The 23,323-nt window shown below is 43.8% G+C and overlaps 1 protein-coding gene across 2 annotated transcripts in view; it reads right to left on the reverse strand.

Annotated features, from left to right (window-relative positions):
- LOC139540425 (tumor protein p53-inducible protein 11-like) overlaps nucleotides 1-23,323 on the reverse strand; it is a 127,616-nt gene that overhangs the window by 27,382 nt on the left and 76,911 nt on the right. The gene's annotated exons all lie outside the window — the stretch shown is intronic.

Here is a 23,323-nt window from a genome sequence, read left to right on the forward strand (position 1 = left end):
GCCGGAGAGTCAGGAAACCGCTCAGGGATTTTACCATGAGGAAATGTTGACATTAAAACAGTTAGAGTTTAATTGCTGTGATAGTAGAAAACTGAGGAAGGATCAACATTTTAGTTACTCCACAGAGTGAAGCGAAGGAAGAATACAGAATAAAAATATTCCAAAACATGCATCCTGTTTGCAACAAGGCATGAGAGCTTCTTAAATGCAATAAATGTTTTTTTTAGCTTTCTTAAAAAAGCATATTCTTCTCCTCTCCCCTGGGTCCCTATAAGAGAAAGTAGAGCACTTTTTTTTCTGTCAATATACAGTGCCTTCGGAAAGTATTCAGACCCCTTCACTTGTTCCACATTTTTTTACATTACAGCCTTATTCTAAAATTGATTAAATAAATACAAATCCTCAGCAATCTACACACAATACCCCATAATGATAAAGCAAAAACAGATCTGACATTTTAGCAAATTGATTAAAAATAAACAGAAATTCCCTCATTTACATAAATATTCAGACCCTTTGCTATGAGACATGAAATTGAGCTCAGGTGCATCCTGTTTCCATTGATCATCCTTGACATGTTTCTACAACTTGATTGGAGTCCACCTGGGGTAAATTCAATTGATTGGACATGATTTGGAAAGGCACACACCGGTCTATATAAGGTCCCACAGTTGAAAGTGCATGTCAGAGCAAAAACCAAGCCATGAGGTTGAAGGAATTGTCCATAGAGCTCCGAGACAGGATTGTGTCGAGGCACAGATCTGGGGAAGGGTACAAAAAAAATTCTGCAGCATTGAAGGTCCCCAAGAACATATTGACCTCCATCATTCTTAAATGGAAGAAGTTTTGATCCACCAAGACTCTTCCAAGAGCTGGCCGCCCGGCCAAACTGAACAATTGGGGGAGAAGGGCCTTGGTCAGGAAGGTGAACAAGAGATCTACTCTGACAGAGATCTAGAGTTCCTCTGTGGAGATGGGATAAGCTTCCAGCAGGACAACCATCTCTGCAGCACTCCAGCAATCAGGCCTTTATGGGAGGAGTAGCCAGACGGAAGCCACTCGTCAATAAAAGGCACATGACAGCCAGCTTGGAGTTTGCAAAAAGGACATTTCGCAGTGGAACACGTGAAAATTGATTGTACTTTTTACCTGTTGGAGACCTCTGCACTAAAGTACTACTACAAACATTTTTAACTTTGTCCTGAATACAAAGTGTTATGTCTGGAAAAATCTAATACAACACATTACTGAGTACCACTCTCCATATTTACAAGCAGAATGGTGACTGCATCATGTTATGTGTATGCTTGTTATCATTAAGGATTGGGGAGTTTTTCTGGATCAAAAAAAGAAACAGCACGGAGCTAAGTAAAGGCAAAATCCTAGAGGAAAACGTGGTTCAGTCTGCTTTCCACCAGACATTTGGAGATTAATTCACCTTTCAGCAGGACAATATCCTAAAACACAAGGCCCAAATCCACACTAGAGTTGCTAACCAAGTAGACAATGAATGGTCCTAAGTGGCCGAGTTACAGTTTTGACTTAAATCTGCTTGAAAATCTATGGCAAGACCTGATAATGGTTGTCTAGCAATGATCAACAACCAATTTGACAGAGCCTGAAGAATTATTATCGGAGGAGGTTAAGGACGAGCTCGCAGCCCGGGAACTGCCTACAGATCTTGATTCTCTCATCGCCTTGACCATCTGGATCAATAGGCAGCTACGGGAACTTAGGGGGGAGAGGAGGTCTGATTCCGGTCCCAATTGCTTGTCCCCGAGAGGATCCGAGCTTACCAGAGTTCCCCCGAAGTCTACCGACTCGCCTTTATTGGAGCCGATGCAACTCGGCAGAGCTAGTCTGTCTCCAGCCGAATGATTACGCAGACTTAAAACCAAGAGTTGTCTGTATTGTGGAACTGCTGGTCATTATGTGTCTACCTGTCCTTTAAATTGACCAGGCTCATCAGTAGGTACGAGTACTCTGGTGGGCCATACAGAGAGTTTTTCTTCTCCCCTTACTTGCACCCCTCTTCATGCCATCCTGCTGTGGGGCGACCAGTCTACATCTCTCTGGGTTCTCATTGACTCTAGGTCGCCGAGAGTTTCATAGACGCCACCCAAGTGTCTGAGCCAGGCATCCCCACTAAGCCACTCTCCAGTATCCTGGACGTTAAAGCACTGGAGGGCGCTCTATAGGCAGGCTTACCCACAATACTAGCCCTATCCACCTGCGTGTGTCCGGGAACCACAGTGAGTCAATACAGTTAATGCTCATCAAGTCTCCTCAGGTTCCCATGGTATTGAGGTTTTCTTGGCTCCAGCTCCACAATCAAATCAAATGTATTTATATAGCCCTTCTTACATCAGTTGATATATCAAAGTGCTGTACAGAAACCCAGCCTAAAACCCCAAACAATGCAGGTGTAGAAGCAAGGTGGCTATGAAAAACTCCCTAGAAAGGCCAAAACTTAGGAAGAAACCTAGAGAGGAACCAGGCTATGAGGGGTGGCCAGTCCTCTTCTGGCTGTGCCGGGTGGAGATTATAACAGAACATGGCCAAGATGTTCATAAATGACCAGCATGGTCAAATAATAGTATTCACAGTGAACAGGTCAGTGTTCCATAGCCGCAGGCAGAACAGTTGAAACTGGAGCAGCAGCACGGCCAGGTGGACTGGGAACAACAAGGAGTCATCATGCCAGGTAATTCTGAGGCATGGTCCTAGGGCTCAGGTCCTCCGAGAGAGAGAAAGAAAGAGAGAGAGAATTAGAGAGAGCATACTTAAATTCACACAGGACACCGGATAAGGCAGGAGAAATACTACAGATATAACAGACTGAGCCTAGCCCCCCGACCCATCAACTACTGCGGCATAAATACTGGAGGCTGAGACAGGAGGGGTCAGGAGACACTGTGGCCCCATCTGATGATACCCCCGGACAGGGCCAAACTGGCAGGACACAACCCCACCCACTTTGCCAAAGCACAGCCCCCACACCACTAGAGGGATATCTTCAACCACCAATTTACCATCCTGAGACAAGGCAGAGTATAGCCCACAAAGATCTCCGCCACGGCACAACCCAAAGGGGACGCCAATCCAAACAGGAAGATCACGTCAGTGACTCAACCCACTCAAGTGACGCCTCCCTCCTAGGGACGGCATGGAAGAGCACCAGTAAGCCAGTGACTCAGCCCCTGTAATAGGGGTAATAGGGTTAGAGGCAGAGAATCCCAGTGGAGAGAGGGGAACCGGCCAGGCAGAGACAGCAAGGGCGGTTCGTTGCTCCAGTGCCTTTCCGTTCACCTTCACACTCCTGGGCCAGACGACACTCAATCATAGGACCTACTGAAGAGATGAGTCTTCAATAAAGACTTAAAGGTTGAGACCGAGTCTGCGTCTCTCACATGGGTAGGTAGACCATTCCATAAAAATTGAGCTCTATAGGAGAAAGCCCTGCCTCCAGCTGTTTGCTTAGAAATTCTAGGGACAATCAGGAGGCCTGCGTCTTGTATGTACGGCAGGACCAAATCGGAAAGATAGGTAGGAGCAAGCCCATGTAATGCTTTGTAGGTTAGCAGTAAAACCTTGAAATCAGCCTTGCCTTAACAGGAAGCCAGTGTAGGGAGGCTAGCACTGGAGTAATAAGACACAATTTTGGGGTTCTTGTCAGGATTCTAGCAGCCGTATTTAGCACTAACTGAAGTTTATTTAGTGCTTTTTCCCGGTAGCCGGAAAGTAGAGCATTGCAGTAGTCTAACCTATAAGTAACAAAAGCATGGATACATTTTTCTGCATCATTTTTGGACAGAAAATTTCAGATTTTTGCAATGTTACATAAATGGAAAAAAGCCGTCCTTGAAACAGTCTTGATATGTTCGTCAAAAGAGAGATCAGGGTCCAGAGTAACGCCGAGGTCCTTCACAGTTTTATTTGAGACGACTTTACAACCATCAAGATTAATTGTCAGATTCAACAGAAGATCTCTTTGTTTCTTGGGACCTAGAACAAGCATCTCTGTTTTGTCCGAGTTTAAATGTAGAAAGTTTGCAGCCATCCACTTCCTTATGTCTGAAACACAGACTTCCAGCGAGGGCAATTTTGGGGCTTTACCATGTTTCATTGAAATGTACAGCTGTGTGTCATCCTCATAGCAGTGAAAGTTAACATTATGTTTTCGAATGACATCCCCAAGAAGTTAAATATATAGTGAAAACAATAGTGGTCCTAAAACGGAATACCAAAATTTACAGTTGATTTGGACAAACCATTCACAGAGAAACTGATATCTTTCCAACAGATAAGATCTAAACCAGGCTAGAACTTGTCCGTGTAGACCAATTTGGGTTTCCAATCTCTCCAAAAGAATGTGGTGATCGATGGTATCAAAAGCAGCACTAAGGTCAAGGAGCACGAGGACAGATGCAGAACCTCAGTCTGACGCCATTAAAAGGTAATTTACAACCTTCACAAGTGCAGTCTGTGCTATGATAGGGTGATAAACCAGACTGAAGCATTTCGTATACATTGTTTGTCTTCAGGAAGGCAGTGAGTTGCAGCACAACAGCTTTTTCTGTAATTTTTGAGAGGAATGAGAGATTCGATATAGGCCGATAATTTTTTCTATTTTCTGGGTCAAGGTGCGGCTTTTTCAAGAGAGGCTATATTACTGCCACTTTTAGTGAGTTTGGTACACATCCGGTGGATAGAGAGACGTTTATTATGTTCAACATAGGAGGGCCAGGCACAGGAAGCAGCTCTTTCAGTAGTTTAGTTGGAATAGGATCCAGTATGCAGCTTGAAGGTTTAGAGGCCATGATTATTTTCATCATTGTGTCAAGAGATATAGTACTTAAACACTTGAGGGTCTCCCTTGATCCTAGGTCCTGGCAGAGTTGTGCAGACTCAGGACAACTGAGCTTTGGACGAATACAAAGATTTAAAGAGGAGTCCGTAATTTGCTTTCTAATGATCATGATATTTTCCTCAAAGAAGTTCATGAAGTGAAAGCCATCCTCTCTTGGGGAATGCTGCTTTTTAGTTAGCTTTGCGACAGTATCATTTTTTTTTTCTTCTGATTGTTCTTATTTTCCTCAATTAAGTTGGAAAAATAGGATGATCGAGCAGCAGTGAGGGCTCTTCCATACTGCACGGCTAGTCGGAAGACTTCCAGGTTGGTGTGGCGCCATTTCCGTTCCAATTTTCTGGAAGCTTGCTTCAGAGCTCTGTTTTTTTCTGTATATTAGGGAGCTATTTTCTTATGACAAATGTTTTTCGTTTTTAGGGGTGCAACTGCATCTAGGGTATTGCGCAAGGTTAAATTGAGTTCCTCAGTTAGGTGGTTAACTGATTTTTGTCCTCTGATGTCCTTGGGTGGGCAGAGGGAGTCTGGAAGGGCATCAAGGAATTTTTGGGTTGTCTGAGGATTTATAGCACGACTTTTGATGCTCCTTGGTTGGAGTCTGAGCAGATTATTTGTTGCGATGGAAAACGTAATAAAATGGTGGTCCGATAGTCCAGGATTATGAGGAAAAACATTAAGATCCACAACATTTATTTCACGGGACAAAACTAGGTCCAGAGTATGACTGTGGCAGTGAGTAGGTCCGGAGACATGTTGGAGAAAACCCACTGAGTCGATGATGGCTCCGAAAGCCTTTTGGAATGGGTCTGTGGACTTTTCCATGTGAATATTAATTATCTGCTATGACTACAAGGTCCGATTGGAATTCAGGGAACTCAGTGAGGAACGCTGTATATGGCCCAAGAGGCCTGTAAACAGTAGCTAAAAAATGTGATTGAGTAGGCTGCATAGATTTCATAACTAGAAGCTCAAAAGACGAAAACGTAATAAAATATAAATAAATTGCTATCGTGTTAGCAACATCCCCAACATGCTAAATGTTAGCAACATCCCCTTATCATCTGGACTGCTGGTACTATCGTGGGCTGGAGCCCATTCTGCCATGCCTGTTGCCTGAAATCGGCGCAGCCTGCCCTGGAACATCTTCCTGTGGGGTTGGAAGAAGCTTCAAACCCCTCCGCCGTTCTCACGGAGTACCAGGATCTCCGGGAGGCTTCCTTCGCATTGACCTTCTCCCGGGTACTACACCACCCCGGGGACAGCTGTATTCACTGTTGGGTCCGGAGACCAAGCTTATGGAGACATACATTGAGGACTGCAGGGGGTATCCGTCCTTCTGCCTCCACCGCGCATCGACTACCAAGCCTCAATGACATCATGGTTAAGAAACGCTACACGCTTTCGAGCCACTCCGAAAAATCTGAGTTCCATCCCTCCACCATCTCCTTCCTTGGATACATCATCGCTTCATGGAATGTGCAGATGGATCCGGGAAAGGTGAGAGCGGTGGTGGATTGGCCCCAAACCCCTTCCAGAATGCAACATTTATTAGGATTTGCCCATTTCTATCGCTGTTTTATCCAGAGTTACAGCACCCTGGCTTCCCCCGTCAGCACTCACCTCTCCCAACGTCCTGTTCACGTGGTCCCCAGCTGCTGACCGGTCGTTCTTGGACCTTAACTTCTTTGGGGCACCCCCCCTTCTTCTCAATTTCCGCCTAAAGACATACCCTAATCTAACTGCCTGTAGCTCAGGCTCAGAAGCAAGGATATGCATATTCTTGGTATCATTTGAAAGGAAACACTCTGCATTTTGTGGAAAGTGAATTGAATGTAGGAGAATATAACACAATAGATCTGGTAGAAGAAAATACAAGGAATTAAACATACGTTTTCTGTTTTTTATTGTTGCTGCATCATCTTTCAAATGACCAAGAACAGCCAAACATACAGATAGGATGCTGTGGATGATTTGAATGAAGAACATAAGATGGCAACAATTGCTGAGCAAAGGTTTAGACAGATAACTTCAAAAATGAGCGAGCTACATGATATTGAGCATGAAGTCACCCAGGTGTCCCACACAAATGTACCCAAGTGGCCGAAATTTGTACAGTGATACATTTTGAAGGAAAGAACTATAAACAAAATACATAAATGCTATTCTAACACCCCCCCCCCCCCCCAAAAAAAATAATATATGGAAAAAAAAAGAAAAAAAATATTATAATAATAATAAATAAACAAATAACAAGGGTAGCTATTTACACATTTTCTATTTACAATATTGTGAAGACCCTCAGTCCCACTACACAATATTATGCTGCTGGTGCCATAGCAGTCTCTTTCTGCTGTAAAGCAGAGGCTTACTGAACAGGTGGTGCAGGTGATGGGGCATTTCCTGTGACAAAGCGCACAACGACGTCTCCCTACTGTGCCCTTTTTGCCCTGAGGCACATTCATGCCTGCAGAGATGAATCTGGGCAGGTGAACACCACTGGTTGTGGTGTTCACAGACTCTAGACTTTGTTTTAGCTTTTCCTGATTTATTCGCCATAATTTAAATATATAAACTTGTTGAAAATGCTATTGAATATGTACTGCTATGTGTTACACTCGTGGCTCCGTCAAGTAGGATTTGCAATGGCGAATGAACCTCTTTTACGCCAGAGTTTACGACAAAGGCTGGTCTTCAAACGTTACATATTGCCGTTTACCTCAGCTCATTGGCTATCTTCCAAGCTAGATTTCAAGATGATCAGTGGTCATTGGGCCAAAATACAGTCAATCAACGATAGACCGGTCCTACCATTGGTGCGCAATGAGGTCATTGATTGGTGTCTTCCAATCGGTTTGTTTCGGTCAATACGTCCCGGGAAAAGAGCCATCATGTATGGTTGTGTTAGTAACAACCATAGGATTGCAATGAAACCAACCATGACTGGATAAACGTTTGTTTAGTGTGTGTAATTACCACGAACGCTTCGTCCAAAGTTGAATGAGACGGAAATCACGACGCAACCGGTTTACAAATGTTTCGTGTTAGGCTATAAAAATGGATTTTATCAAACAAAACATTGACTGTGTAGTTAGGACACTTGGCATTGCCACCAGAGGAAGATCTTCAATGGTAAGCGATTTATTTTATTGTTATTTCTGACTTTCGTGACGCTAATGCTTGGTTGGAAAATGCTAGTAATACTTGTGTGTGTGGGGCGCCGTCCTCAGAAAATCGCATGTTTGCTTTTGCAGTAAACCTTTTTGAAATCTGACACAGCGGCTGGATTAATAAGACATTCATATTTTACATGATGTAAGATACATGTATTTACAAGAATGTTTAATACTACGAATGGTGTATTTAAAATGTTAGCTCTCTGCAGTTTCACCGGATGTTGGCCTGGTGGGACGTTAGCGTCTCACCTACCCTAGAGAAGTTAAGCACCACTTCACTACAGCTCCCATATTGATCCATCTGGACCCGTCCCATCAGTTCGTGCCATGCTCTCCCAGCGTTCTGCCCTGGACCTTAAGCTGCATCCCTGCGCCGCCTTCTCCCAATGCCTTAACGCCACTGAGAGGAATTATGTGGGGAATCGAGAACTACTCGCAGTGAAGTTGGCCTTGGAGGAGTGGAGACACTTGTTAAAGGGGGCAGAACTTCCATTCATAGTGTGGACGGATCACAAGAACTTGGAATATCTCCACAACGCTAAGCGTCTCAACTCTGTTGTTCACCCGGTTCAACTTCACAATCTCTTACCGCCCGGGGTCTAAGAATGTTAAGCTGGACGTGCTTTCACGCCACTATTGCCTTGCTTCTACTCACTCGGACCCCGAGACCATTCTTCCTACCTCGTGCCTGGTGGCTACCCTCATCTGGGGACTAGAGAAGCACGTCCGTGAGACGCAGCGTTCCCGGGGTGGGGGGGTGGGGGGGGGGGGGGGGGGGCAAGACAGTCAAGTGAATTTGGATTTTGTTCAGGAGCATACTATGATGCAGATAAACTCAGCAAAAAAAGAAACGTCCTCTCACTTTCAACTGCGTTCATTTTCAGAAAACTTAACATGTGTAAATATTTGAATGAACATAACAAGATTCAAAAACTGAGACATAAACTGAACAAGTTCCACAGACATGTGACTAACAGAAATGGAATAACGTGTCCCTGAACAAAGGGGGGACCAAAATCAAAAGTAACAGTCAGTATCTGGTGTGGCCACCAGCTGCATTAAGTACTGCAGTGCATCTCCTCCTCATGGACTGCACCAGATTTGCCATTTCTTGCTGTGAAATGTACCCCACTCCTCCGCCATGGCACCTGCATGTTCCCGGACATTTATGGGGGGGGGGGAATGGCCCTAGCCCTCAACCTCCGATCCAAGAGGTCCCCGACATGCTTAGTGTGATTGAGATCCGGGCTCTTCGCTGGCCATGGCAGAACACTGACATTCCTGTCTTGCAGGAAATCACGCACAGAACGAGCAGTATGGTTTGTGGCATTATCATGCTGGAGGGCCATGTCAGGATGAGCCTGCAGGAAGGGTACTTCATGAGGGAGGAGGATGTCTTCCCTGTAACGCACAGCGTTGAGATTGCCTGCAATGACAACAAGCTCAGTCCGATGATGCTGTGACACACCGCCCCAGACCAGGACGGACCCTCCATCTCCAAATCGATCCCGCTCCAGAATACAGGCCTCGGTGTAACGCTCATTCCTTCGACGATAAACGCGAATCTAACCATCACCCCTGGTGAGAAAAAAACGCAACTCGTCAGTGAAGAGCACTTTTTGCCAGTCCTGTCTGGTCCAGCGACGGTGGGTTTGAGCCCATAGGCGACGTTGTTGCCGGTGATGTCTGGTGAGGACATGACTTACAACAGGCCTACAAGCCCTCAGTCCAGCCTCTCTCAGCCTATTGCGGACAGTCTGAGCACTGATGGAGGGATTGTGCATTCCTGGTATAACTCGGGCAGTTGTTGGACCTGTCTCGCAGGTGTGATGTTCGGATGTACCTATCCTGTGCAGGTGTTGTTACACATGGTCTGCCACTGCGAGGACGATCAGCTGTCCGTCCTGTCTCCCTGTAGCTCTGTCTTAGGCGTCTCACAGTACGGACATTGCAATTTATTGCCCTGGCCACATCTGCAGTCCTCATGCCTCCTTGCAGCATGCCTAAGGCACGATCACGCAGATGAGCAGGGACCCTGGGCATCTTTCTTTGGTGTTTTTCCAGAGTTAGTAGAAAGGCCTCTTTAGTGTCCTAAGTTTTCATAACTGTGACCTTAGTTGCCTACCGTCTGTAAGCTGTTAGTGTCCTAACGACCGCTCCACAGGTGCATGTTCATTAATGGTTTATGATGCATTGAACAAGCATGGGAAACAGTGTTTAAACCCTTTACAATGAAGATCTGTGAAGATATTTGGATTTTTACTAATTATCTTTGAAAGACAGGGCCCTGAAAAAGGGACGTTTCTTTTTTTGCTGAGTTCATAAATCAAATCAAAAACGTAATGCAAAGCTGGAATGGTGCCTATAGTCAGACAAAATGTGTAGTCTAATCAGTTTTCTAGTGTGCATACGAATCCTACTACACATTTCTATGAATTACTAATCCAGACTTTCCAAATGCATTTGGGCAAGACAATGCTGTGGATGACACAGTGGATGTTGCTTTGGATGATAATATGGTTGAGCAAAAACACAGAACCCAAGGGACACAAAATTACCAGTAGTAATACAACCCTGCCAGGCCCCTGGGAGAATATCTACATATTCGAGGGGAATCCAGGTAAATCTCCAGATCGACCCCCCTAAGAGGAAACTTCCAGCAGAAGAGTTGGCTGAGTGTTGTGGAGCAGATGAAGATGCAGGTGATGAAGAGCACACCTGGGAGATGACATCAGATGAGGATTCAGAGGAAGATGATCCGGATATCAGAGTTGATGAAGAGCAGAGAGCAGACCATAGACCAGGAAAACAAAACCATCCCTGGTCTTTGAGAGCAGCCTGTCTTTCCTTCTTTTGAGGTACATGGTTTGCGGTGCCCAGCCATGTTGCATCATCCTGTGCCGGAGCATCGGCACCCTCATCGTTTTGGACCAACTTTCCCCTAAGGACACACCAGTACCTGGAAAAGCCAGCCAACCCATGACACTATGACATTAGGTAACCTCATGATCACAAGTTTTATCTTGTTCATTGGAGGGAGTCTTCGATCTTCCTATCTTGTTCCTGCAGTAAGGCGAGTGTTGTGTTGGTAGCAAGCCCATCTTCTTAGTAACATCAATGGAACAATCTGTCTGGGTGGTGACGGACGATGAGCAACCTCACACACTACAAAGTGCTGTCTCAGTCTATTTCTGAAAATGGAATGTTGATGGAAAGCATTTTTCCTTCTCTGCCATTGGTCACAATGCAAAATATGGCAAATATTCCGTAGATGGAAGCCTGAAGGTTTTTTGGACGTGAAGTTAGCGTATCTCACATTTTAGCATTGAAAACACCCTCTTTTCAGTCACTGATAATGTCTATTTCCAACCAACTTCGGTTTCAGAGCAGTGAAGGTTCATGGTCTAAGCTATGAACCCCTAAGAATAATAATGGATTGGTTTTATATAGCGCATTTCTACCAGCTGAGGTATTCAAAGCACTTTACATAGTAAGGCAGACACTCACCTCATCTACCACCAATGTGCGGCGCCCACCTGAGTGATACACGGCAAAATTAGTGTGAGTTACAGTATACACACTATGGCGCAATACATCAGATGATTGCTTATTCAACGTGTCACTGTATATAAACCATCAATGAACTCAATTCTGTGCAGCATTCTAGAACCCAGCGTGTCAACACAGATGGTGCAATACAATAAATAACACCATGTGAGTACAATAAATAACACCATGTGAGTACAATAAATAACACCATGTGAGTACAATAAATAACACCATGTGAGTACAATAAATAACACCATGTGAGTACAATAAATAACACCATGTGAGTACAATAAATAACACCATGTGAGTACAATAAATAACACCATGTGAGTACAATAAATAACACCATGTGAGTACAATAAATAACACCATGTGAGTACAATAAATAACACCATGTGAGTACAATAAATAACACCATGTGAGTACAATAAATAACACCATGTGAGTACAATAAATAACACCATGTGAGTACAATAAATAACACCATAAGAGTACAATAAATAACACCATAAGAGTACAATAAATAACACCATGTGAGTACAATAAATAACACCATGTGAGTACAATAAATAACACCATGTGAGTACAATAAATAACACCATGTGAGTACAATAAATAACACCATGTGAGTACAATAAATAACACCATGTGAGTACAATAAATAACACCATGTGAGTACAATAAATAACACCATGTGAGTACAATAAATAACACCATGTGAGTACAATAAATAACACCATGTGAGTACAATAAATAACACCATGTGAGTACAATAAATAACACCATGTGAGTACAATAAATAACACCATGTGAGTACAATAAATAACACCATGTGAGTACAATAAATAACACCATGTGAGTACAATAAATAACACCATGTGAGTACAATAAATAACACCATGTGAGTACAGTTATTATCTAACAACATTTACAGAACTAATGCCATACCACACATACCTTACAGTGCCTCAAGACGCATGCCATATAAATCATCATCATTATATTATACATTATCATACAGTGTGGTCCTTTGTAGCTCAGGTGGTAGAGCATGGTGCTTGTAATGCCAGGGTAGTGGGTTTGATTCCCGGGACCACCAATATGTAAGTCATGCGGAATGGCATATTATATATTAGTATCATCACTGCAAAAATGTGTTAGTATCTAAAATGCTATGTTTGTGAGTGTCTAATTAAATTCACATTCTCTTAAAAACAAACATAGCATTATTTGTGACTTCCCTGTGGAAAAGACATTGGTATTATATTAGTCTGTTTATTAGTCTAGTCTTTATAATATTCTGTGTGTATATAACATGATAATTCATAATGCAATTAACTGGGTGAATCCCAGACTGCTCCCAGCCAGGCTGAAGTACCAAATACCAGCCTCTGGGGAACTATGGACCCTGGTTAAAAGGGATGTAATTGATAGGGAATAGGGTGCCATTTGAGACACATCCCATACCTTTAACTCCCACACTATTATTGAATCAATAGCCTGAGCTACCTGGATAGATGTCATTGTAGCCAGTCAGTGAATTCTTCATGGCTCACCCCAAGGCCATATCAGTCCCCTGCAGCCAGGGGAGTCACACACACACAGGCGCACACAAATACACACACGCACATACACTGTACTGTAGCTGTAATGACTGCTCTGGGAGTCCTGCGTGGCAGGTTAGTTTAGCTGCATTCCAAGGCCAAAAATAATTAAATGTTGTGACCGAATTTTCAAGGAGTCGACTCAATGAAGGCCTTTGATATTGGGCTACGTCACAAATGGCACCCTTTTACCTTTATAGTTGACTACTTTTGACCAGGGTCTGGTTCAAATGTGTGCACTACATAGGGAATAGGGTGCCATTTGGAACACACATGGTCTGGCCTTACTGGGGTGTATTGTTCGAGGATGAGAAGATTTCTGTGATTTATTTCTGTGTTCAGTACTCTGTTCCTTCTGGGGTTTTTTGTGTCGTTTTTTTTTACAACATTTTCAACATCGGTGGAGAGCAAAACAAACAGAAAATAAAGAGAAACACAATTTGTGTGTGTTTGTAGACAATTTGTGGATTTGTTAAAGTCTTTCATGTTCCATTCTTTTCTCCTAGGTCTTATTGCTATACGCTTCACAATGCTTCACAACAGGTCTAGAACACACAAACACACACAAATTGTGGTTGTCGAGGTGTGTGTTTATGTAACTGAAGGATAGTGGGAGCATAAAGAATCTGCAAGGAGGAAGATTCTAATCATTTTATGGTTGGTGATGTTGAGAAGGAAGTCACTATCAATCGCAAAGTCGTTTTCTGCATGAGAAGCCCGTGAAATGTCAAAGTGAATGAAACAGAATCATTCCTATCATTCCTTTTTCTGGAACAGTTAAAACAGAGAGGCTGTCTTCGGCTTAACTTTCATTTTACAACAGGCTATTTAACACAACACTGGCAGCCTTGTCCCAGATCTGTTTGTGCTCTTACTCCATTGCTCATTGTCAAGCCTTGCCAATGAGTGACAATGAGCTGAGATGATAGCACAAACAGACTGGCACTCAGGCTATTCTTGACCCTATAAATCTGGGATTTGAAAAATAAACCTGGAATGATTCATTGTGGATAGATGTTTAGGATTCAGAACGCAGAAAGCGGATGTTGACTTTAAAAGACAGACCCATGAAAGAGTGAAATTAGTTTTTTTTTTTTATATATTGGTGCAATAAGTCCTAACTTCTTTGACATCAGATCTGCAACGTATAGGCTTACATTATCCTTACATTACCCTGGGTCAGTCACCCTGCGACATTTACACTAACAAACTGAAAAGCTGCCTTTTCTTCAACATCAGACTTGCAACTTTTTCTGTTTACATTACCTGACATTAGCCTTGGATGTGTCCTGGCCCAGTCACCATATCATAACCTAATCTGATCCACCTCAAAAGGATTTTTTTTTATCCAGTCTCTCAATTGTATGTTTAAATGTATTCATGGTCACATAAAACAGAAGAGGCACTAGACAAAAAGACAGAAAGCATTAGAGAGACCAAGACAAAGATTATTCACACATTGTCCTCACTTGACTTATTGCTTTTAATGCCTAGTTGAGTGTAGCATTGCCTTTAAATTGTTTAACTTGGGTCAAACGTTTCGGGTAGCATCCCACAAGCTTCCCACAATAAGTTGGGTGAATTTTGGCCCATTCCTGCTGATAGAGCTGGTGTAACTGAGTCAGGTTTGTAGGACTCCTTGCCCGCATACGCTTTTTCAGTTCCGCCCACAAATGTTCTATATGATTGAGGTCAGGGCTTTGTGATGGCCGCTCCAATGCCTTTGTTCTCCTTAAGCCATTTTGCCACAACTTCGGAAGTATGGTTGGGGTCATTGTTCATTTGGAAGACCCATTTGTGACCAAGCTTTAACTTCCTGACCGATGTCTTGAGATGTTGCTTCAATATATTCACTATGGTCAAGACGTTTACCCAGATCAGACACGGACAGAGAAGGATTAGCTCAGTTTCAAGGGTGTTTATTTAAATAATAGTTCAAAAAAGAAAAGGATAGGTCTCCCCCATGAGACCCTCTCCGGGATACCTTCGTCTGGGCTCCGGGTCTTGCTGTATCCTGTTTGGCACACAAACTCCCTCGTTTCCGCTCGGGCACCTTCTCCAACTACACGGAAGTCACCTGACTTCCCCCAGTCCCCCTTGTGTGCTGCCCTTCTGGCAGCTTTATGGGCCTTGCACAGCTGGTGAGCAATCCGCCCTGGATTACTCACCAGCTCCCAATCATCCCCATTAGTCATGGCTGGGGAGCCCCTCGAGACCTGGCACGTCCAGCAGATGGAGCCATCGCCTCGTGATGTACACGCCATCTGCTACCAGGCCTCGACGAGTCTCCCCCTGGTGGCTGACCTGCTGTACACTGGTGGCTGACCTTAGCTCTGTCAGGGAGGGGACTGTCATCAGTGCAACGTAGGTCTCCCTTCTCGATAGGGGATCCGTGTTTCCATGCTTCGCCCCTGACCTGTGCACAACAGAGAAAGAGAAGCGTTGAAGGGACAAGAACCACCTGGTGACCCGATCGTTCGTGTCCTTTCCCCGTGTCCTTTCCCCTTTCCCCTGCTCTTTCCCCAGACCAGGGGAGCATGGTCCGTGACCAGGGTGAAGTGGATACCTAGCAGATAATACTTGAGTGTGTCTAGCGCCCACTTTACCGCAAGACACTCTTTCTCAACGATAGAGTATTTATTTTCCCTAGGCATCAGCTTTCGGCTGATGTACATGATGGGGTGCTCCTCCCCCTTGTGTACCTGGGACAGAATGGCCCCTAGTCCCGTATCACATGCGTCCATCTAGACCACCATTGGCACCTGGAAATTGGGTATTACAAGAATCGGATGGGAGCACAGCGCTTCCTTCAGTCTGTTGAATGCCGCTTCTGTCTCATCCGTCCATTTCACTGTGTTCTGTAGGCGGGCCCTGGTTAGATCGGTGAGGGAAGCAATAGCCGCAAAGTTGGGGATAAACCGGCTATAGTATCCTGCCAGTCCCAGGAAGGACTTGACCTGTGTCTTGGTGCATGGAACGGGCCAGTCACGCACCGCATGAACGTTCCTCTCCTGGGGCTTGATGTTCCCCCGTCCGATCAAATACCCCAGGTACTCCACCTCCTCGAACGATAGCTTGCATTTCTTGGGGTTTGCGGTCAACCCGGCTTGTCTGAGCGCGTCCAGCACCGCCTGGAGGAGCGTCAGGTGCTCTTCCCAACCTTTGCTGTGGATGATGATATCATCCAGATATGCCGCTGCGTACTGCTGGTGGGGTCGAAGCACTCTGTTCATCAGTCCTTGGAATGTGGGCGGGTCTCCAAAAAGTACGATCTTTGTACCCATGTGCAGTTGCAAACAGTAGTCTGGCTTTTTTATGGCGGTTTTGGAGCAGTGGCTTCTTCCTTGCTGAGCGGCCTTTCAGGTTATGTCGATATAGGACTCGTTTTACTGTGGATTTAGATACTTTTGTACCTGTTTTCTCCAGCATCTTCACAAGGTCCTTTGCTGTTGTTCTGGGATTGACTTGCACTTTTCGCACCAAAGTACGTTCATCTCTAGGAGACAGAATGTATCTCCTTCCTGAGCGGTATGATGGCTGCGTGGACCCATGGTGTTGATACTTGCGTACTATTGTTTGTACAGTCGCGGTCAAAAGTTTTGAGAATGAAACAAATTTACATTTTCACAAAGTTTGCTGCCTCAGTGTCTTTAGATAATTTGTCAGATGTTACTATGGAATACTGAAGTATAATTACAAGCATTTCATAAGTGTCAAAGGCTTTTATTGACAATTACATGAAGTTGATGCAATGAGTCAATATTTGCAGTGTTGACCCTTCTTTTTCAAGACCTCTGCAATCCGCCTTGGCATGCTGTCAATTAACTTCTGGGCCACATCCTGACTGATGGCAGCCCATTCTTGCATAATCAATGCTTGGAGTTTGTCAGAATTTGTGAGTTTTAGTTTGTCCACCCGCCTCTTGAGGATTGACCACAAGTTCTCAATGGGATTAAGGTCTGGGGAGTGTCCTGACCATGGACCCAAAATATCGATGTTTTGTTCCCCCGAGCCACTTAGTTATCACTTTTGCCTTATGGCAAGGTGCTCCATCATGCTGGAAAGGCATTGTTTGTCACCAAACTGTTCCTGGATGGCTGGGAGAAGTTGCTCTAGGAGGATGTGTTGGTACCATTCTTTATTCATGGCTGTGTTCTTAGGCAAATTTCTGAGTGAGCCAATTCGCTTGGCTGAGAAGCAACCCCACACATGAATGGTCTCAGGATGCTTTACTGTTGGCATGACACAGGACTGTTGGTAGCGCTCACCTTGTCTTCCACCGGACAACCTTTTTTCCGGATGCCCCAAACAATCGGAAAGGGGATTGATCAGAGAAAATGGCTTTACCCCAGTCCTCAGCAGTCCAATCCCTGTACTTTTTTTGCAGAATATCAGTCTGTCCCTGATATTTTTCCTGGAGAGAAGTGGCTTCTTTGCTGCCCTTTTTGACACCAGGCCATCCTCCAAAAGTATTCGCCTCACTGTGCGTGCAGATGCACTCACACCTGCCTGCTGCCATTCCTGAGCAAGCTCTGTACTGGTGGTGCCCCGATCCCGCAGTTGAATCAACTTTAGGAGACGGTCCTGGTGCTTGCTGGACTTTCTTGGGCACCCTGAAGCCTTCTTCACAACAATTGAACCGCTCTCCTTGAAGTTCTTGATGATTCGATAAATGGTTGATTTAGGTGCAATCTTACTGGCAGCAGTATCCTTGCCTGTGAAGCCCTTTTTGTGCAAAGCAATGATGACGGCACAAGTTTCCTTGCAGGTAATCATGATTGACAGAGGAAGAACAATGATTCCACGCACCACCCTCCTTTTGAAGCTTCCAGTCTGTTATTCGAACTCAATCAGCATGACAGAGTGATCTCCAGCCTTGTCCTCGTCAACACTCACACCTGTGTTAACGAGAGAATCACTGACATGATGTCAGCTGGTCCTTTTGTGGCAGGGCTGAAATGCAGTGGAAATGTTTTGGGGGGATTCAGTTCATTTGCATGGCAAAGAGGGACTTTGCAATTAATTGCAATTCATCTGATCTCTCTTCATAACATTCTGGAGGATATGCAAATTGCCATCATATAAACTGAGGCAGCAGACTTTGTGAAAATTTATATTTGTGTCATTCTCAAAACTTTTGGCCATGACTGTACAGATGAACACAGTACCTTCAGGCGTTTGGAAATTGCTCCCAATGATGAACCAGAGGTCTACAATTGGAGGTCAATTTTTTTTTTCTGAGGTCTTGGCTGATTTGTTTAGATTTTCCCATGATGTCAAGCATAGAGGCACTGAGTTTGAAGGTAGGACTTGAAATACATCCACTGGTACACCTCCAATTGACTCAAATGATGTCAATTAGCCTATCAGAAGCTTCTAAAGCCATGACATCATTTTCTGGAATTTCCCAAGCTGTTTAAAGGCACAGTCAACTTAGTGTATTTAAACTTCTGACGCACTGCTATTGAAATAATCTGTCTGTAAACACTTGTTGGAAAAATTACTTGTGTCATGCACAAAGTAGATGTCCTAACCGACTTGCCAAAACTATAGTTTGTTAACATGAAATTTGTGGAGTGGTTGAAAAACGAGTTTTAAAGACTCCATCCGAAGTGTATGTAAACTTCCGACTTCAACTGTATAACCTAGTACCAGGCTAGAAGAAAAGGGCATTTCCAGTGAACCTTGTCTCACCGTACAGACAACCTAGAACAAGGCTAGAAGGGATTTTCCATTGAACCCTTGTCTGTTCCGGGCAGTTTCCACACCGTACAGACAACCTCAAACTAACACTTCAAGTTCAAATGGGTAATATCACCTCACACCTCTCTATATCCTGTTTCTCTTTGGGCATATTGATTCTTCCCTGAAATAGCACAAGCCTAATTTCTCCCAAGACCCTTTCTTCACATGCACTTACCCTTCTGTCTATGGGTGAACCTCAATTGTTTATCCTTGATTAGATTCATACTCCTCTATCTTCGCATCCTTCTCAAAATCAAATTGGAGGAGAAGATCTCAGGTTCCTCCCCTCGGGCCTTCTACTCTAATGCGTTAAGAGAAGACTGCAAGGAGAGAGAAGTATGCAATGCCAAGGAATCAAGGAAATATAATGGAGATGTTCCACCTACTGTATGTCATAACTGGCTCAAGGCAGGAGGACATCATGAGAGAAGGTCACAGTACACATGCCGACCTTTAACTGTTTGCATAAAATAATGAGATTAACATTTCACATGGCTGCCCATGGTTTCTAGAGCCTGGAGATGGCTTCAAGCAGAGAATTAGGTACCCAGACTCCCCACCATCAGAACCTCAGTGGGGGCACAACCTAAGGCACATACACACACCGAACAATCTAATGAGAAAGAGAAAGGCTGAAATGGCTTTATAGCCATCCAATTTGGGATGTTAAGGATGTCCAAATCACAATGTAATAGAGGGAGGAAGTGGAAAAATGAGGAGTCTAAATTGCAGTGGAGAGACGGAAAATACTAAATGAGCTTATGTACAGCATGGAGTCTCTAAGCTCCATCTGTTGTGCCAGCCCAGCCCACAGTATTTCACTGTCTAGCGAAACTGAAGCTTTTCCTCTGTCTGGTTGGCTCGGTCTGTGACAGCTTTGGGGTATCTGGAATTCACTGGTCTTAACCCGACTGAGCAGGTACAACTTTAAAGACAGGAACTAGGCTCCAAAACAGTATCCCTAACTTGGTAGGAGCCTAAGCATACATGACACATGCCTGTGTTGTTATTTTAACAGTATGACTTGATAATTGGCATGATAAATATATAACAGGAGTTCGAGATTTTGTCAATGAGGCCCTTTATTTACTTCCCCAGAGTCAGATGAACTCATTTTTATTTCTCTGCGTACAGCTTACAGGAAGTTGCTTTCTAGTGTTTTTATGCAATCGCTAAATAGCGTTAGCGCAATGACTGGAAGTCTATGGGATGTTCTTGTAGACTTCCAGCCATTGCGCTAACGCTTGTTAGCATTGGCTCCAATGGCTCACAAAATGACCTCTTATTTCCTGCATACAAGGTGGCAGGTAACCTAGCAGTAACCAAGCTCGGGTTACTGCTAGTTGGTTCGAATACCCTGGTTCGAATACCCGAGCCGACAAGGTGAAAAATCTGTCAAAGTACAGTTGAGCAAGGCACTTAACCATAATTTTCTCCAGGGGCGCCGTACTACTAAGACTGAACCTGTAAAACAACACATTTCACTGCACATATCCAGTGCATGTGACAATAAAACATATCATTTGAAATATATATTTTTGGGGGAGTGTGCTATAGTAGACTACATACCTAAAGGCTGGGGTACAAAATCCTGGTTGGCACGTCCACCCACCCTCACCTGCTTCTGGTTGGCACAATTCTACCTACCCTATGCCCCTGCTTGGCACGTAGCACAGGAAAGACTGCTGTCCCTCACCGAGGGATGTTTTTTTCCGACCATGGAAGGGCAGGAGAACAGAATGACAAACGGATGATTAAACATTGTTTACAGTGACGAAGTATGTGTTTGTGTGTGTGTCCTGAGACAACACTTCCCTCCACACAAACCTCTGACTCCCACTCTGCTCTCTTTTTGCAACCTGATTAAAATATCCCAGGGGTCTCTTTGTCTGAGTTGGACTAACTGCTGAGGTACATACGGCAAGAGGACAATTCAACTGAAACAAAAACAACACCATTTAATTTGTGTTTGCCATTCAATAAAGCAATTACTTGTAATCGCAAAACCATTTTATTTTCTCCTCAGGGGAGATGGAATAGTAACGCTGGCAGACAAGCAGGAAATTGCTTTCAGGAACTCATCCTTCTTTCTTATCTCACATTCTTATATAGTAGCTGATTGTCCTGAAAATACATTTCGATCTTTCAAATGGGGACATAAGAGGTGTCATGGCGTGGCCCTTTTTGGGTATAGCTAGTGGATTCCCCCTTTCTGCTTCTCTAAAATTACCCCAATAGTTACTGATCTTCTTTCTTTTCTAATCCTCCTCTGAGTCTGGCTGTAGGCGCCTGACCTTTTTCTCTCTGTTCTTGCCTTTGACCCTCTCTCCTATCCTTTCTGTCCTTTCTACAGTCTCGGTGATTGTGGCCCACCGTATCGCAGTGCATGCATGGTTCCTCACACTCCTTAGCCAAATGTCCTGGCTTGCTACAGTTGTAACATTTTCTGTTCTCGGTTCCTATCCATTTTTTCCCTTCTCTCTTAGGTCCCTTCCCCTTAAGGCCTCCTCCTTTCTTTTGACTGTCTCTATCCACTTTCCTCAATAAGTTTGCTAAATCCTGTCCTGCGCCCCCAGCCCGTGGGTTGGGCAAGGCAATTAGAGGATACTGACTAGCCTCCCTTTCATCTTCCAGCCACTCTGCTACTCCTCTCCTCCCTGGGCTCTGGTTATGCGACTGTGCTCTTTTCCCCGTTATCCAATTACTATATCTGCTCTCCTGCACAATCTATGTGTATGTCTCTTTAATCTCTTACTCAATTGCTATCTTCCTTTACTATTGTGTGTGCTTTTAAAATTCTGATAAAATTCTTCCTATGTGTCTCACTATTGATGTGTATGTCACTACTCCGTATGTGTGGGCTCGCACTCTGTGTATTTCGCTCGCTCTTAACCTATGTGTGCTTTTCCTTTCTTGAAACTTTATCTATAGAGGTGTCTTCCGATCGGACATTAGGTCTCACTGTTTACAACCCATAAGCTATTTTCCAGAGGTCATAAATCCCTAGTCAGCAGCCTATTTTTCTGTTGTTCCTTGTTCTTTTGACGTTAATATCTCGTATCTCACTCTGCCGCTATATTAGGTTTCCCTTCTTTCTCCATTTTTTGGGGACTTTATTTCAGTATTGTCTTTTGAATCGGATCTATGGCTAATTCACTTTTGCTAATTGGCCATTTTTGTTCGCATAGAATTACCGTCCTCTCACACAAACCTTAGCAATATCCTCACACTTTAGGATTTTATTTAGGTATGTCTTTTGAGTTGGATCTATCGCTAATTTACCACATGTTAATTAACCATTTAAGTTCTATTTGCACAAACTCCCCGTCCTCTCACTGCACCTATTTTTATCCCTGGCTAATAACCTCTCGGCCATTCCTCACAGACCTCAATTATTAAGCTATTTTTATTTATGGTAGTGCACATGTACCTCAGGTCATTGCGGATCTGCTCCCTCAATCGATCTTTTGCTAATACACAAAGTTAAAGTCTCCTATATATTAACTTCTTTGTGATAGGGGGCAGCATTTTCACTTTTGGATGAATTGCGTGCCCATAGTGAACTGCCTCCTACTCTGTCCCAGATGCTAATATATGCATATTATTATTACTGTTGGATAGAAAACACTCTGAAGTTTCTAAAACTGTTTGAATGATGTCTGTGAGTATAACAGAACTCATATGGAAGGCAAAAACCTGAGAAAAAATCCAAACAGGAAGTGAGAATTCTGAGACTGGTCAATGTTCAACTCATCGCCTATTCAATTCCCTGTAAGATATGGATCTGTTTGCACTTCCTACGCCTTCCACTAGATGTCAAAAGTCTGTAGAACATGGAATGAAGCCTCTAGGGTGATGTGGGGCCGGATGGGAGGTGTTTCAGTCATTGGTCTGGCAGAATGCCAGTTCCTGGTCACGCGCGTTCCAAACGATTATCGTCTTGCTTTCCATAACTTCTAGAGACACAAAGGAATTCTCCGGTTGGAACGTTATTGGATAGTTATGATAACAACATCCTGAAGATTGATTCTCTACTTAGTTTGACCTGTTATATAACTTTTTGAAGTTTTCGTCCGAGTTCGCCTGCATCTGCGCGAGCGTTTGGACATGTGCATTAAACATGCTAGCAAAAGTAGCTACTTAGACATAAGTAATGGACAAAACAACAATTTATTGTGGAACTAGGATTCCTGGGAGTGCATTCTGTTGAAGATCATCAAAGGTAAGGGAATATTTATGATGTAATTTCGTTGTTATTTTTGAGCGGCGTCTCAGATTATTGCATGGTGTGCTTTTTACGTAAAGTTTTTTTGAAATCTGACACAGCGGTTGCATTAAGAACAAGTGTATCTTTAATTCTATGTAAAACATGTATCTTTCATCAA

The sequence above is a fragment of the Salvelinus alpinus genome, chromosome 15, assembly GCF_045679555.1.
Source record: "Salvelinus alpinus chromosome 15, SLU_Salpinus.1, whole genome shotgun sequence".
In the NCBI taxonomy this organism is placed as follows: domain Eukaryota; kingdom Metazoa; phylum Chordata; class Actinopteri; order Salmoniformes; family Salmonidae; genus Salvelinus; species Salvelinus alpinus.